Here is a 15,322-nt window from a genome sequence, read left to right as displayed (position 1 = left end):
ATACACAATATTGTGCAACAATCACCTTTAATTTCCGAACACTGTCATTGCTTCTGAGAGAAACACTGAACTCACCAAGGAATCAGTATTCCCCTCTCTAAGCCGTATTTTTTGTAAACCTTGAAACAAGGATTTCCCTGGCAGTCCAGTGGTTAAGACTCTGCACTCTCAACGCAAGGGGGCACAGGTTTGATCCCTGGTCAGAAAACTAATATCCTGCCGCACAGTGCTCATCCAAAGTTATACCACAGGATGACACAAGAGGGGACATTTCTGTCAGGAGTAAATAGAAAATAATCTTTATATTTAACATGGTGCTAGATGTTTTAGTCAATGCCTGAAAGACAGTAAAATCTAAATATAAAAATATTGAATAAATGATTATATAATTGACTCTAATAGAAAAACCAAGAGTATTGACTAAAAAGAAAAAAAGATTCAGAGTTCAGAGTTCATATCTAATTTCCTGTCAGGGTACAGGTTACATAGGCTATGTTTAACATGTCAAAATTCATTTCAAAAATGCAATATCATATATACATTATCCTATATGTATATTACATACACATAACAACTTTTTAAAAATAAATAAGATAGCCAATTTTTTAAAGCAATATATAAAATTTTAATATTAAAAGGACTACTAAGTTAAGCATTCCAGGTAAATAAACAAATTAAGAGAATAAGTTCAATAATATTTAATATTATTGTTAAAATGCTGGCATTTGTAAGCAGCAGAGAAAATTATCAATTTCTTAATAATGACAAGAAAGATGTTTGATCCTTATAACATGCAACAAAAATTCCAGATATATTAGTAATTTAAACAGAAGAAAATCTAGAAAATAGGAAAAATCTTCCAAAGCAAGAGCAAAAAGTGGCAAGCCATAAAAAAAGACAGAATCCTTTGACTACATATAATATTAAGACTCTGAAAGGCAAAGACACCATAATATGCTTTTTAAATTGCTGATCACAACCTGAGTTCCAATACCAATTTCATGCTTTGTAACAAATGCTTTTTTAATAGAATATTAAAGAAAAAAATAAGTAGACTATATTTAATAAAGATAAGTATTATCATAAAAATCTTTTATGTATGGTTTTGTGTCCATGTACTGAATAATGATGTAAACTGTATTTACTTCCTGATATGCATAGCTACTTACAAAGGTAGGAGAAATATTGTCAAAATTAAAGTGAAAATTTCATTGAAAAATTTTTATATTGAAATTTTTAAAAAATCAAGTGACAGACTGGATAAATACAAGATATATAGTTACTGTTCTTAATGAAAAAAAAAATTTCTGAGAAATTAAAAAGGAAAATGACTCAATAGAATACTGAGGAAAGAACAGGCATAAGTACTTCACTTCGGTGGAAATCAAAAGGATCAAACTCTATCCAACTTCTTACTAGAAGAAAATGAAAATAAATGCAATCCAAATTGCAACAATAAAATGTAAGCAAATCATAATGCAATATAACATTTAGAGAAAATATGAAATAAACCCTCATATATTCACATTGTGAATTAATGTGCAGTCATTACTCAATGTATCAATCTAGTGATTGCATGGCAAGTTATTAATAATACATCATTAACCCAAAATAATGTGTGATAACATGTGATAAATTAAAATATCTTTTAATTTAAAATATACAAACAGTACGAATTCCCTGGCAGTTCAGTGCTTAGGACTCAGCACTTTCACTGCCTTGGCCCGGGATCAATCCCTGGTCAGGGAACTAACGTCTCACAAGCTTTGCTGGCATGGTAAAACAGAAAGTACGTCCAAATAACGTATTCATCACAAAGTGGATATAGAACGAACATACCTCAACATAATACAGGCCATTATAATAAGCCATAAGCCCAGAGCTAACATCATATTCAACAGTGAAAAGCTGAAAGCATATCCTGTAAGATCAGGAACAAGACAAGGATACTCGCTCTTACTACTTTTATTCACCATAGTATTGGTAGTCCTAGACATGGCAATCAGACAGAAAGAAGAAATAAAAGATGGCTAAAGATATCACATCAAAAGATGTTCAGCATCACTAATCAGAGAAATGCAAATCAAAACCACAACTAGATATCACTTCACATCAGAATGGCTATCATCAAGAAGACCACAAATAGCAAATGTTGGTGAAGACGTGGAGAAAACAGAACCATTACACATTGTTGGTAGGAATATAAATTGGTGCAGCCACTATGGAGAACAGTATTGAGGTTCCTCAGCAAAGTAAAAATAGAATTACCACATGATCCAGCAATTCCACTCCTAGGTATTTATCTAAAGAAAATGAAGACAGTAATTCAAAAAGATACATACACCCCCAATGTTTATAGTAGATTTTTTTTTCAAATCAATTTATTATTATCCTGACAGCTGGCATCATTAATACTTTGATAGAAACCACTTAAAATTAGCCAAACATATAAGATAATCACATGCAGAAGATATACAAAGCATAACCATTTAAACGGAGAAGGCAATGGCAACCCACTCCAGTACTCTTGCCTGGAAAATCCCACAGATGGAGGAGCCTGGTAGGCGGCAATCCATGGTGTAATAGATATAATTTGTACTTGACCATAACTTCTGTATCCAGAAATGATTGTAAAATTAAAATCTAAGATAAAATCTGTATACCATATACTTTGAGTGCTTTACATCTTAGAAAACAAAGGTAGTCTTTCACTGTCACATATTTAGGGTCTCCGGTGAGTTGAGAGAAACACCATAAAACTTCTAATTTTTGTGCTTTTCTCTTATTAACCATTGCGCATGCTGTGGTGCTCTGAGGTAGGTCTGGTGAAGGTCCATGAGACAAGGCTTTAGAATTTCCAGCGGATATCCAGTCTTTTATACTAATGAGTCAGGCCAGCTTTGTCTCATGGCTGTGTAGACTGCTAAATGAAAGACCACAGCGGTGATAACCGATGGCATATATTTTAGATATGAGTCAGCGTCTATTCAGAGAAGGCAATGGCACCCCACTCCAGTACTCTTGCCTGGAAAATCCCATGGACGGGGCAGCCTAGTAGGCTGCAGTCCATGGGGTCACTAAGAGTCGGACATGACTGAGTGACTTCACTTTCACTTTTCACTTTCATGTACTGGAGAAGGAAATGGCAACCCACTCCAGTGTTCTTGCCTGGAGAATCCCAGAGACAGGAGAGCCTGGTGGGCTGCCATCTATGGGGTCGCACAGAGTTGGACACGACTGAAGCGACTTTGCAGCAGCAGCAGCACCAGTGTCTATCAAACTTCGCTCTCACAAAAGCACTGCTAAACTTTCAACTTTGCCTTTTGCAGGCTGCTGATGCAAAAAGTACTGGGTAAGAAGCTGATTTATTGTTTGTACAGCTAAGTCAAAAGCAAGGACTTTCAAGACTAGGTGCTCCATTCTCAGAACCTGTTTCTTGATACAAGTGTCATCTGTAATGTATACAAATTCTGCTACTTCTGGGGGTCTGTATCTTCAAACTTTGAGGCTAACAGCATAGCAGCAGTGCCCGTAAGTTGAAGTTTTCCTCTCAACACAGACATGGATGAAAGAAACCTATCAAGGTAGTTCACAGTCAAATGCAGGGTCTCATTTTGTAGTATATTCTTCTCCTACGTCAGCTAACCAGCCTTCGAGGATAGCCTTCATACTGTTAGTAATGTCTGGCTGTTTCTTCATGTAACCCATGTTAGGCTTACATTTAACCCCCATTTCCTAAGGTATGTGTGAACATCCTCATGGTAGTCTGGTACTTCATTAACATTCCCTGGCTTTTCATCTTCCAATACAATTGATGTGAACATAGTATGTGGTGACTGCAAACTACAATCCACGGGGTAATCAAGAGGTACCAGTGGTTTTCTTGGTCCTGGTAAAGTAACAGCCAAGACATCTTCACTTTCTGCTTTTTTAGATTCAGTTGGCCTCTTTTGCATCCTTCTGCTTCATCTATATGAATGGTAAAGGCAGGCTGTTTACTGTTTAATTTCCAGGGAGGAACAGTGATATGCTCATCATTTATAGGAAGATCCTTAAGAGGTGCAACCCATCAAGTGTTAGGCCTCTGGGGTGCTGGACCCCTCGAGTTTCCGGCCTTCAGTACCACCAGCCCACCTGGTCGGGGACTGCCTCCTTCTCAGGGTTGATGTTCTCCTAGTCCTCCAGGAACGCTATCCGCTGCAGTGTTAGCGCCGAATCCGCCTAGCGGGCCAGTGGCCGGGGCGGGGAGCTGCCCACCATCACTGGGGCGCGGTGGTTCAGCCCTGCGCCAAGCAGCTTGCACTGCATCCCGCAGACCTCCTGAGGACCTCTCCAAACGTACCCCCGTGGCAGCCTGAGCCAGCCTGCTTGCCCACCCAGGGGGACCGTGTAGGAGCAACAACGTTGCTAAAGGCGGAGGCAAGCACTGCCAGGCCTGGAGGGGCAAGGACGCCTCGGAAATGAAGCGATCCTGCTAAAGTAGCCCGTTCTTGCAGTTCAAATGTATAGCAGAAATTATTTAAATAGCCAAGATATGGACACAACCTGCATGTCAATCAACAGATAAATGGATAAAGATGTTGTTTTATTATAGAAACTGGAATGTACTCAGCCATAAAAAGGGATGAAATTTTGCCATTTGCAACAACATGGATGAACTTGGAGAATATTATGCTTAGTGAAATAAGTCAGACAGACAAATACTGTATGATATCACTTATATCTGGAATCTAAAAGATAAAATGAATGAATTTAACCAAACAGAAACGGAATCATAGATATAGAGAACTAGTGGTTACTAGCGGGGAGAAGAATGGAGGGGAGGGTCAAGTTGGGGTAGGGAATTAAGAGATACCAACTACTATGTATAAAATGAATAAGTTAAAAGGACCTAGTATACAGCAGAGGCAATGTAACCAATATTTTTTGTATTTTTTCTTCTTTTGTAACCAATATTTTATAGTAACTTTAAATAAAGTAAATAATCTTTATAAAAATTTTGCGTCCTTTGTCGTATACCTGAAACTATTATTTTAAATAAACTATTCCTCAATTTAAAAAATACATAAAATCAACTTATTTAAATAGATAAAATCTAAATAAAGTATATATAGGTTTGTTTTTAAAAAGAAGTGTTGAAAAGAAACCAATTTATTTGCCATTACTATTTAATCTTGAATACTAACACGGGGAAGGAAAGAGCAATCCTTAGGAATTGTACAACCCAGGATGTGCTACTTAACCTTAACTAAACCTTAACTTAAAGTTTTCTCTTTTTAAGAGATCATATATGATTGTGATGGTAATTAAGTGAGATAACTGTCAGATAATAACCGACTCAAGAGCACAGTGACAATGAGCTATCACTAAAAGAGAGTATAATTTCATCACAACAGTTATAATTCCAAAGCCATTAGCTCTATTCTAATATAGTCATTACCTGCAATAACTCATTTAATCTTCATACAACCCTGACATAGGCACTGTGGAAAGATGCTCAACATTAAAAGAAATGCAAATTAAAATGACATTTTTCATTTATCAGAATAGCAGTCAAAAAGTTTGACCACCTAGACCCTTGGACAAGCTGTAGGGAAATAAACTCACATATTGCTGGTGAAAGTACAAAAGGGTGCAATCTCTATGGAAGACAATTTGGCAATAATTATCAAAATTAAGTGCAACTTTAATACAGCAGTTTGAAATTTATCCCAGTTATACTTGCATATAACTACATGTTTTGACAGCTTTGTATATTTAAACAAATAGCTGAAAAGATTCCAATGTCCATCTGTAGCAGGCTAATTCAATTGTGATATAGCTATATAATGCCTTGAAACCATAAAAAAGGATCAAAAATTCCATAGCTAACAGGAAAAGATTATATGTGAGATACATTTTGTATAAAAAGAAATAATATACACATTCATATTTGCATAAAGTTACTCTGGAAGAAACTAATGGTGAATAGAAAGAGTTTAGGAGCAATTCTTTATAGTGAGGAAACAGCAAAGGTTTATTTAGGCCAGATATGATTAAAAGCTATTTTGACTTTTTAATATATTTCCCTGAAAAGTAAACCAAAATTGACAAAGCACTCTATGCAAAGACTTCTATGTATAGTAAGTGAAAGAAATCTAAATGCAGAATAGTTTATGTAGTATCAAATTACAAACAAATTAGAGCATGAGGAAGAGTGCAGAGTACATATTTTTTTATAATATTTGTTTAAGATATTTTAGGAAAGCTACATACAACAGTCAACATTTGTCTTTTAGAAACTCTACTCAGTGGTATTCTGATAAAGGTTTAACAATCAACTTGGGAAGTGGTGGGGAGGAAGCCCTATTTTGTAGGGTTGGCCAATTTTTGTGGTGCCAATCCACTATCAAAGTGACCAACTAAGCAAGAGTTGGGAAGAAATGCACACACGTAATAAGCTGGAAGGAGCTGTTTCCATGACATCACCAAGAGCGTGAATCCAACTACTTGAAACAGGCCCCAGTGGCCACAGTTTTTAATGATGATTTTATTGGCATTTAATCTGCCTAGGTATAGTGTGTTTCCTGAACATCCATCTTGAAGTGCAAATTATTGGGTTGGCCAAAAATTTATTTTGGGTTTTTCTGGAAGCTGTCTGTTACGGCAAAACCCAAATAACTACCTACCTGTGTTTTGTGTCTCTTTTCCTACCCCAGCCCCTCCCCCACAGTTCCATTCCTGTCCTCTACTACTCCAAAAAGACCCAAGGGTACAGTTTAAAAGACAGTAAATGATTTCAAAGTCCCCTAGTTGTCTGTCTTCCATTCAATACCCATCCCACGATTACAGGTTGCGTGTACTCTGAACTAACAGGAATGTTGAACTCCTGAGATGAGATCTGGATCCAGTAGTTCCCAAGCTATTGCCATGTTCTCATTTTTCCACATTCCTATCCTCAGGACACTTATACCTAATTTTGCAGGAGCCAAATGGTACTGAGGAAGTCAAATGAAGCCGTTCACTCGTGTCCGACTCTTTGCGACCCTAGGGACTGTAGCCCACCAGGCTCCTCTGTCCATGTGATTTTCCGGGCAAGGATAATGGAGTAGGTTGCCGTTTCCTTCTCCAGGGGATCTTCCCGATGCAGGGATCGAACCTGGGTCTCCCGCACTGGGGGCAGACGCTTTACCATCTGAGCCACCAGGGAAGTAGGAAAGAGGGCTTCTCTTCTGAAAATTCTGACTCTGCCCTTTGAACAGGATCTGATTGTAGCCCTCCCAACACATGCTCACATTCCATACGTGCTGTATTTCCTACATCCAGAAACAGGTACCCAGACTACATGAAAAAATAAAAACTTTCAAAGTATTTTCAGAGCTTTGGTCCAACAAGACTATGACCTTTACTATACAGGTAAATCAGTTTGTTTCTTAACCTACTTTTCATTTTTTTCCCACCCCTTATTGCAGAAGTCTTTTAAAACATTTTTTCCCTAATATTCCTCCCCAGAAGATCTTAATACCTCCCCAAAAGATCGTCATATCAATAGATATAGTGTGTATGTGTTTACATACAGTGACCTCATTGTGATATCTTAAGTTTTTTCAACCCCTCCCCCACCAAGAACCAATCTTTTTCACCTCCTTGGAGGAAAAAGCAATTTTAAAAACTAACAAGTAGAGCAGCAAGAGCAGCCCACAGTGTATTTATCCCTAATCAGAAGAAATACCTTCCAAGTCTGCTTTCTCAACCTGAAAACTGAGCATATGAAGAAAAACCCAAGGAAAAACCACTGAGGCCTCTGTTAAGTTTGACTTTAAGAAAACACAATCATTCCTGATACTGTCTTTTCCTCTCTCACATTCCCTTTAAAATACACCAAGAAAAAGATGCAGAGGTCAGCCCTGCTCTCCAACCTACCACCAAACAATGCTCACCACAACTGCTTGCTAACAAAATCAAATTTAAGTCAAAAGTAAAGACGAACCAGTGACTCACCAAAGATCCACCTAAGGAAATTCTAAAATAAGCATTTAACACACACATACATCAAAAATATCCTCCTTCAAAGGGGATCTACTTTATTTTATTAGAGCAGTGACATTATCTACTCCAGAATCCCAGCCATTAATTTCCCCTTTTCCTTTTTTAGGCATAAAAAAGGAATATCTGCCCTACCAAGATTTGTAACCCTAACATTCTTTTTTAGTTTTGCCTCTTATCTGTTTCTCCAGTTTGCCTACAGCTACCCAGTGAGGGGTTTCAAAGGCCACAGATAGGCAGGGCTGGGTGGGTCAGCCGGAAGAGAGGGAGCATAGAGACTGGATGACTATACACCCCAACCTGTCCTACCTTGGTGCCACAGGGCCTCATGGTTTTTCCAAGCTTGTGCCGAATGGGAGCCATGGAAGAAACTACAGATGTTTCTCAATTTTCTCCTTCAGATCCAGAAGCCAGATCCAAAAGCTTTCCTAAAGTTTTCATTCTTAACCCCCAAAACTCCACCCTCATTTGGCCACAGGGTTTTAGAATCCACAATAAATCCTTTACTTGGGGGTGGGGCAAAGGAGGAGACTTAACTAAAGGGAGGGACAACTTCTATTTAGTCAAAAACCAAGCTAATTGCAAATGAGTTCCAGAAGTATAAACCTAAGAGCTAAACCTCTCTAGCCGTAGATGACCTTGTCTTAGACCACCTCCTCAGAAGCTAAGAGCCAGTATAATTTATTCCTAGTCAAAAAGATAAAAATCCAGAACTTCCCTGGCGGTCCACAGAGCTCAAGTTCAATTCCCTAGTCAGGAAACAAAGTTCCCACATGCCTCGAGGCATAGCAAAAAAAAAAAAAAAAGTATGTAAGACATTAAAAAAAAAAAAAAGAAAGAAAGAACAATAAGAACCCCCTCTCTGGTGGCAAGGCTAAAAGCACCAAGGCCAGGACTGTCTGTCAGTAAGAGCCCACTATGGTACCTCCCTCAGAAAAATGATGAAGAAAATTGAAATCAGCCAGCCCACCAAGTACACTTGCTTCTCTGGTGGCAAAAACAAAATGAAGAGACAAGCTTTGGGGATCTGGTTCTGTGGTTCCTGAAAAGGTGGCAGGTAATTCCCAAACCTACAGCACCACTTCTATCATGCTATAGTTTGACTGAAGTAACTCAAGGTCCACCGTTCATAACGTTGCTAGCCTATAATAAATGTGTTAATTCACGTAAAAACAACAAAAGACAAAAAAAAAACCCCAAAAACTCAGACTCCAAATCTGCCTCAAGCTATCAACCCACTAAATCCCCTCCTCATTCAATTATCTTCAGGGGTTACCCCTCAAGGTTATGAATGACTTCTGAACTGCCAAATCCAAACATTCCTTAAATATCACACACCTACTCTGCTCTTCTGTAGATCCCCAAGGGCATTCTCTAATGACACTAAAATCTAGATCTCCCCTGGAGCCCCTCTGTCCCTTGAATGTCTGTCCCTTGGCTGTAGGTGTGTCTCCCAAGCCTGTTCCTTAGAAGATTCTAAATCCACTGCCTTTTTGTTCTTCACACTTTTTGTGAACAACCCTATCCAAGCTTAAAATTAATAACCAACTCTATGTTCAGTGTATTATTCTTAACACTTTTTTACATACCCTAACTGTTCCATATATTTTTAATAATGTGAGCTTTCCCGGAATGAAAATGGTAACTCCCCTTTCTATTGCTTACCAACCACATGGCATAAAGCTCTATAGATCCCTTTTGCACCTCAATTTCCTTATGATAACTCAACTTACACACACGACTATATATAAAATAGATAACCAACAAGGACCTACTGTATTGCACACGGAACTATACTCAATAATTTATAACAACCTATAAGGGAAAAGAATCTAAAAAAGAATTGCACCTGAAATTAACATGACATTGTAAATCAACTAGTATTGTTGCTGTCCAACTCTTTGCGACCCCATGGACTGCAGCACACCAGGCTTCCCTGTCCTTCATCATATTCAGCAGCATGCTTAAACTCATGTTCATTGAGTCAATGATGCCATCCAACCATCTCATCCTCTGTTGTCCCCTTCTCCTCTTGCCTTCACTCTTTCCCAGAATCAGGGTCTTTTGTAATGAGTCAGCTCTTCGCATCAGGTGGCCAAAGTATTGAAGCTTCAGTTTCAGCATCAGAACTTCCAATGAATATTCACTATTGATTTCCTTTATGATTGACTGGTTTGATCTCCTAGGAGCTCAAAGGACTCTCAAAAGTATTCTCCAACTTTACAGTTCAAAACACTAATACTTAAATTAAAAAACAATAATTTCTCAGGACTTAAAAAATAATTTTAAAAAGATAAATAACTACTGTATAGCACAGCACATACTATATCTATTTATCCGTCTGTGAGTTATAGCAGAACAGCATTACTCTTTAAATAAAATATAATAACTTAATCTCCAAATTCAGTATATGCACATAGGTTTCATACAGGGCTTCCCTGGTGTCTCAGATAGTAAAGAATCTGCCTGCTTTGCAGGAAACCCGGATTCAGTGCCTGGGCCAGGAAGAACCCTTGGAGAAGGGAATAGCAATCCACTCCAGTATTCTTGCCTGGAGAATTCCATGGACAGAGGAGCTGGAGGGCTACAGTCCATGGAGTCAAAGAGTCAAACATGACTGAGAGACTAACACTTTCACTTTTCACACAGGGTTCTCACAAATTATTAAGGAAAGGAGTGAAACTGGGACCCAATTTAGAGGCTAGTTCTTAAGGAAGCAGTCAGAGGTCACCGTCTATTTCTCCCACAAATATTCCTTGACCTATAAATCCTCTTCAGAATAACCCTGGTATGTTTTACTTTCTAGTATAACTTTTTCTTCAAATTTGTTAGTTTCATATAATTAGGAGAAAAAGATACAGTGAAAACTTCCTGGTATTAAGTAATACCGTAATATGAATTGCCATATTAATTTTAAAAACAAAAGAAGAACGTACAAATTGCAGATTATTTAATCTGACCACAGTTTTTGCAAATGCAGTTTACATGCACTTTTTTGGGTTTGTTTGTTAATGGCACTTAAACTCTACTCAAGATTTCTGGAGATTAGTAATCCTGTTTTCCGCTAGGGTTTAACCCCTGTCAAATCATTCCACCTGGAATGTTCCCTCATGATCAAAGATAATATTCAAAGACCTTGCCTCACCTAACTCCCTCCAGAAGGCCATCAGATAACTAGCTAATTCATGATCCTATGAGGAACCAAGAAAGGTTTTAGTTTTTGATGCATTCCACATCGCCCATATGCATGCGTGCACACTGGTGGCACAGTGGTAAAGAACCCTTCTGCCAATGCAGGAGACACGGGTTCAATCCCTGGGTCAGGAAGATCCCCTGAAGAAGGACTGGCAAACCACTCCGGTCAGTATTCTTGCCTGGAAAATGCCATGGACAGAGGAGCCTGGTGGGCCACTCTTTGGGGTCCCAGAGTCAGATACGACTGGCCATGGACACACATCCAGGCTTATGGCCCACATGCCTTGGGTCTCTGCTCCCTTCCTCCAACATTTCCCTTTGAAGAAAATATGTCTATTTCAGTTTAGACTTTCTAAGAATAATAACATAATCTCCAAGAATACTGACTATTTATTCAGCACTTAGCTGGTGATGGTATGCACAGAGGTATTTATACATTCCTAACAGAAAAGTCAGAGAGCATTCTGGAGTCAAAGATCAGTAAATCTCTCCCAGCTACCTTCTTCCCCACGGCCTAGGACACACTGAAATCTTTTGTCTTGAGAAAACAAAAGCCTCCAGAAATATTTAGCTCCCACCCTACCTCACTGCACTGTTCACAAAGAATGTCATCCAAACTGCAATCACCTACCATGTACCTTCAACCCACTATAATTAGGCTTCTGCTCCCACTACCTGACTGAAACTATCCAAGATTCACCACTGTAGTCCAGTTGCTCACTTAAGATCCTCCTTTCAGTTCTGAGTCCATCATTTCAGTCTCCCTGGTTGGCTTCTTTCCCCACATATAAAGGATAGTATTTCCCTTTGTCTCCTCTCCATTCACCCCATTTACTGGCACACTTGCCCTTCAGTCTATGATTGCCTGCTGTTGATTCTCACATCAAGAAAAGATATTCCTCCTGAATGTGAAATTTATCCACTAACTGGACATCTTTACCTGGCAGTTACAACTGAACCATGTCTAAAAGGGCTTCCCTGATGGCTCAGATGGTAAGGAATTTGCCTGCAATCCAGGAGACCCAAATTCTAACCCTTGGTCAGGAACATCCCCTGGAGAAGGGTATGGCTGGCAACTCCAATATTATTGTTTGGAGAATTCCATGGACATAGGAACTTTGGTGGTCTACAGTCAATGGGGTCGCAGAGTGTCAGACAGGACTGAGTGGTTAAAACTTTCATGTCTAAAAGTTAATGAATTACTTCATTCTTTGGGCTTGCTTTAACCCCCAAATCCACCTAATGACCCATGAGTCTTCTGAGAAGCCATTAAGTTGAGCAGTTCAGTTCAGTTCAGTAGACCCTTCCATTTATCCCTGTGTTCCCCATTCCTACTTCTTTGCCTCCGTACATTCATTCAAAATGCTTATAGAGACCAATAACAAGGCATGTATCCATCAAAAGTAGAGAAAAGGGACCAGTTCTTATGGAGCTCACATTTTAATGAGTGTTAGATAGCAAACATTGTCAGGACCTAAGCTACCCTGAGTGGATTAATCTCAGAATTCAGATTGGCTTGCAGAATATAGCACTCCGAAACCTTCATGCTGTTCTAAGGAAGCACTGTCCAATGTAAATACAATGTGAGCTACAGAAATCATTTCAAAGCTTTTAGGAGATATTTTCTTTAGGTAAAAAGAAGCAGGTAAAATAAAATTTAATATATTTCTGTTTAAGTCACCATACCAAGCATATTATTTCAGCATGGAATTATTGTAAAAATTATCAGATAGTTTACATTTTTACATAAAACCTATGAAATTTAGTGTATATTTTATACTTAATGAACCGCAATTCAATGCTAAATATTCAATGATTGAAAGAAAATGTAGTGGTACCAAAATAAAGTTGTATTTTAAGTTTTAAAATTAAAATAAAATAAAAATTGGTTTCTCAGTTGTCCTACCCAAATTTCTAATTATTAGACAATGCAGTTATTTATGGAATTCATTTGAAATGCAAATCTAATTGCTTTAGGCTATATTCCACACTGCACCTGGCTAAACAACAACATCACCCAAGGGGGTTCTAGAAACCACACATTCTAAACTAACCCCTGCCTGGTTCCCTTAGATCTGAAGCTAAAAAGCCCATAAAGACTCAAAGAACAGCCTGGTAAAGGAAAGAGGGAATCAAGATTCCCCAGAGCAAAATTCACATTTTTCAGTCTAGCAAGCAAGGCCTCCAAGTTCCTGGCTTTGGGCCATATTTTATAGAATGTCTCTTAAACCAACCATTCTCCCCTACCCAGCCCTACCCCCCAGCCTTGCTTCCTCTAGGCTATTTTAAGCAGCCCTATGATCAAGTAGAACTTAACATAGAAAGCTTTTTGGTCTTCCAATTTGCCTCTAATAAAGAACTAGAGGAAATGTGACACTGTGGAATCAAGTATTTCTTAATTCCCCAGCTTTTTATATATTTTCTTCTTGCTGTTGGTGGTGGTGTTTTTATTTTTTTATTTTTTGGTCCACATCACAAGTCACGAGGGATCTGATCTCTCAAACAGGGATGAAACACTTTCCCAGATGAAACACTTTCCCACTTTCCCACATCAGTGGTAGCCCAGATTAAACACTGGACTGCCAAGGAAACCCCAGATCAAATATTTCTTTTTGTTTCAAATCAATTATTTCTTATCCTGCTGCCTCACTCAGATAAAAGGGGCTTCCCTGGTGGCTCAGATGGTAAAGAATCTGTCTACAATGCAGGAGATCCAGGTTCAACCCCTGGGTTGGGAAGATCTCCTGGAGAAGGAAATGGCAATTCACGCCAGTATTCTTGCCTGGAGAATCCCATGGACAGAGGAGCCTGGCAGGGTACAGTCCATGGGATTGCAAAGAGTTGGACATGACTGAGGGACTAATGCACTCAGATAAAACTGAACACTCCCTTCTTTACTATCTCTGCACACATATTTAACACATCAATTGATTGCACTTACTTGTTTTGTTGTTCAGTCACTCCATCATGTCTGACTCTTTTGAGACCCCATGGACCGTAGCAAGCAGGCTTCCCTGTCCTTCATTATCTCCTGGAGTTTGCTCAACCATGTCCACTGAGTCAGTGATGCCATCCAACCATCTCGTCCTCTGTTGTCCCCTTCTCCTGCCTTCAATCTTTCCCAGAATCAGGGTCTTTTCCAATGACTCTGCTCTTTGAATGGTGGTGGCCAAAGTATTGGAGCCTCAGCTTCAGCAACAGTCCTTCCAGAGAATATTCAGGGTTGATTTCCTTTAGCATTGGCTCGTTTGATCTCTTTGCAACCCAAGGGACTCTCAAGAATCTTCTCCAACGTCACAGTTTGAAAGCACCCATTTTTGGTCCTCAGCCTTCTTTACTGTCCAACTCTCACATCTATACATGACTACTGGAAAAACAATAACTTTGACCATACAGAACTTTGTCAGCAAAGTAATGTCTCTGCTTTTTAATATGCTGTCTAGGCCGGTCATAACTTTTCTTCCAAGTAGCAATCATCTTTTCATTTCATGGCTGTAGTCACCATCTGCAGTGACTTCGGAGCCCCGAAAAATAAATCCGCCACTGTTTCCATTTTTTCCCCTTTTATTTGCCATGAAGTGATGGGATCATATGCCACGATCTTAGTTTTTTGAATGTTGAGTTTTAAGCCAGCTTTTTCACTCTCCTCTTTCAGTTTCATCAAGAAGCTCTTTAGTTCTTTGCTTTCTGCCATAAGAGTGGTGTCATCAGTTTATCTGAGGTTATTAATATTTCTCCCAGTAATCTTGATTCCAGCTTTTGCTTCATCCAGCCCAGCATTTCACATGATGTACTCTGCATATAAGTTAAATAAGCAGGGTGACAATATACAGCCTTGAGGTACTCCTTTCCCGATTTGGAACCAGTCCATTGTTCCAGGTCTGGTTCTAACTGTTGCTTCTTGACCTGCATACAGGTTTCTCAGGAGGCAGTAAGGTGGTCTGGTATTTCCAACTGTTTAAGAATTTTCCACAGTTTGTTGTGATCCACACAGTCAGAGGTGTTTGCATAGTCAAGGAAGCAAAAGTAGATGTTTTTCTAGGATTCTCTCGCTTTTACTATGATCCAACAGATGTTGGCAATTTGATCTCTGGTTCCTCTG

At 38.9% G+C, this 15,322-nt stretch overlaps 1 protein-coding gene and 1 pseudogene across 4 annotated transcripts in view; both read right to left on the bottom strand.

The window, feature by feature from the left end:
* TET1 (tet methylcytosine dioxygenase 1) overlaps positions 1-15,322 on the bottom strand; it is a 133,646-nt gene that overhangs the window by 49,180 nt on the left and 69,144 nt on the right. The gene's annotated exons all lie outside the window — the stretch shown is intronic.
* On the bottom strand, positions 327-5,008 carry LOC133240233 (cyclin-A2-like; annotated as a pseudogene).

Source organism: Bos javanicus, chromosome 28 (assembly GCF_032452875.1).
Source record: "Bos javanicus breed banteng chromosome 28, ARS-OSU_banteng_1.0, whole genome shotgun sequence".
Lineage (NCBI taxonomy): Eukaryota > Metazoa > Chordata > Mammalia > Artiodactyla > Bovidae > Bos > Bos javanicus.
The sequence above is the reverse complement of the archived record's forward strand: the minus strand, read 5'-3'. Positions and strand labels throughout refer to the sequence as shown.